A 2,806-nucleotide genomic window follows, 5' to 3' on the forward strand; every position below is an offset into this window, starting at 1 on the left:
TCCAGGAAAAATAGAATCAGGGACATAGAAAGGGAATGGACTGACTATTCTTGGGGGGAAAGGGGTGTGGGAGATGCAGGAAGAGATTGGACAAAAATCGTGCACCTATGGATGAGGACAGTGGGTGGGGAGTGAGGGCAGGGGTGGGGCGGGAACTGGGAGGAGGGGAGTTATGGGGGGGAAAAAGAGGAAAAAATGTAATAATCTGAACAATAAAGATTTAATTAAAAAAAAGAAAATAAAAATAACTTTTCTATTATTTTAGGAAGCAAATAATGACAGAAGCCAAGCCAGCTGGGTTAAAATATTAAACATTCACCCAAACATGGTTGCTACCATGCTTCAGGCCCGGCCCAGCACTGACCTGGAGCTGAGACCAGCCCCTGTGGGAAGGTGGCTGCCGGAGCGCGGCCCTCAGCCTCCTGGGCGCTCCTGGGTCTGGTCAGGGAATTGAATGGAAGCCCCTCCCCTGGGAACTGCCCTGTAGGCCACTCGCAACAGACATTCCCTTTCACTTCGACCACATCCCACTTGCTAGGCCCACAATTGTCTCTCCCCTCTGGACCTTCCCAGGACCCAGACCCGCCCAGGGAGTCCCCCCACCTGGAAAAGCCCACCTAGAGTCCTTTACAGCCTCTGGCCCCCATCCCTGGGGGCTGGCGCCATCTGGGGCTCAGCCCACCTGTCTCGAGGGCCCTAGTAAATTACAATTCTTACCACTTTTGTCCTCGTGCCTTCCTCCTCAGCGACCCTAACAGGCACCACCCAGCTCCACTCACCCCTCTCCCACGGGCCCGCCTCCATTCTGGGGACAGGCGGGCTTGGGACAGCTGGGGGGGGGGAGGGGACAGATGCTGGCGGGGGAGGCAGGGGACAGAGGAACGTCCCAGGAGAGCAGTCAGTGCCGCCCGGGCCTCTGCGGCCGGGACAGTGACGGTCTTTGTTCAGCCCCGTCCTGTGCTCTCCAGCCCGAGGCGGTGCAAAGACAGGCGTCTGGAGTCGGAGCAGCTGTCAGGAGCGGCCAGGCCACGGCCCGGGCCTGTGTGGCCCACGACACCAGGACAGGCGGGGACAGAGGAAGGTTTTTGCGGAGCACTCAGGGCATTCAAGACTGAAAAATTGCACTTGTAAAACATGAGACTTTCAGCAGGCTCTGGTCTCCCACTGCGGTAGGATAATCTGAAGATGTGGCCCCTGCAGGCCCCGGTGGCACAGGCAGCCCCGCCGGAGCAGAGTCATGGCCACAGCCCCGAGCCTGGGCCTGGGGCCTGGGCTGCAGCCCGGGCAGAGGGGCTCAGGAGGCTGGTGGCACACACACACACGCGCGCAGGTTCTGTCCAGTGCTCACCCACCTTTCCAGTCACCCTCGAAGACTAACACTGTCATTATCTCCAGTTCACTGATGAGAAAACTCGCCCACAGGCTGCAAGCCAGTAAGCAGCAGAGCCAGGATTTGAACCCAGAGATGTGTCCACCAGACGAGGGCGCTGGTTGCACAAAGACCTGGCAATTAAATAGACACCAGATGAGTCGGGGCTGCAGGGCAGTGGCCTGCCCGGGTAGGGGAGGGAGAATGTGTCGCACAGATGGACAGAAGCGGGACAGACAGACGGCCTGACACTGCGATCTGCCTCCAGGGGCACAATCCCAGGAAGGCCGAAGGATTGGTCCTGAGTCCTTGGGGCCTAAGGGGCGATGAATGTGTCCCAGGGCCCTGCTGCCCACACAGGCCAGCGGGTGAGTGAGGCAGGCAGCGGGGCGGTGGCCGACTGGGGAGCACGTGTCCCAGCTGAAGGGGACAGCCATCACTCAGCTCCAAATGGGGGAGCACAGGGCCAACAGGGCCAGCGACTGTGATTGTTCTAGAAAAATGGCAAGTCCAGCAATCTGTGCAACGTCTCATAATTAGTAACCTGTGAGGACCGGGTACGGCCGCTGGCACTGGCCGGTTACCTCCGCCGGCTTCTCGATCGCCCGGCCCTGGTCCCCTCTTGGTGCTGTAAATAGGAGAAAACGATGGGGCCATCCTGGGGACTTTTGGGAAGTTTCTCATAAAGTTAACACATCCCTACCCGGTGGCCCAGCAGTCCCACTCTCAGGTGTTTCGCAAGAGAAATTGAAACGGACTTTTTGGACTGGAACCCGGACTCTTTGTCCGGGGGAATCGAAGCATGAATCCACGGGCAGAGGTGGTCTAGCAAAGGCGGAGATTTACTGAAGAACAAGGACAGACTCGCACGTGAGGAGAGGGCAGGAGTCCCACAGAGCGGACTCCCAGCTGGGGAGGGGGAAAGGGTCCCCCTGAGTTCCTTCTCCCCAGGGCTTATAGGGGCTGCGGATCCTGGTGCCTTGATGTCCCCTCTGGTTGGCCACTATTCCCTTGGACTGGTTACTATAGTAACTCCTGAGCTCAAACGTCCCCGGCAAGGTCCTCCCGGCCCCTCCTTCCTCATTGTTCTTTTCTTCCTGGCTTTCTTCCTTGTTCTTTAGTTTGTAAATATAGACCTTTGGGGCTACTTCCAGCTCCCCTGTCTTGTGCAAATCCAACTGCTGCTGCTCCTGCACCTGGCTTCCTGTGTTGTGGAGTTGTGCCTCCTCCCAGTCCGTAGCCCGTTCTTCCACGGACCCCATTCCAAACTTTCCCCCGCCTGCCTGTGCCCCTGAAGTGCATGTTCCCGAAGGGCGGTGCCAGGTGCCCGGCAGCTTTCTCTCCCCGCCCCGCCCGCGCAGAGCCCGCCGCTCGGCCTGGCGACTACCAGGGCTTTAAGGGAAACTTACGGGCACTCGCACAGGCTGCCCCCGCCAC

At 58.9% G+C, this 2,806-nt stretch overlaps 1 protein-coding gene across 1 annotated transcript in view; it reads right to left on the reverse strand.

Annotated features, from left to right (window-relative positions):
* SLC5A11 (solute carrier family 5 (sodium/inositol cotransporter), member 11) overlaps window positions 1-784 on the reverse strand; it is a 49,788-nt gene extending 49,004 nt beyond the window's left edge. The window contains exon 1 of the mRNA XM_006753628.2: window positions 718-784. The gene's annotated coding sequence lies outside the window, so the exon portion shown is untranslated. The remainder of the gene's footprint in view (window positions 1-717) is intronic.
* Window positions 785-2,806: the final 2,022 nt, after the last annotated feature.

This window comes from Myotis davidii, unplaced genomic scaffold (genome assembly GCF_000327345.1).
Source record: "Myotis davidii unplaced genomic scaffold, ASM32734v1 scaffold150, whole genome shotgun sequence".
NCBI classification, from domain to species: Eukaryota; Metazoa; Chordata; class Mammalia; order Chiroptera; family Vespertilionidae; genus Myotis; species Myotis davidii.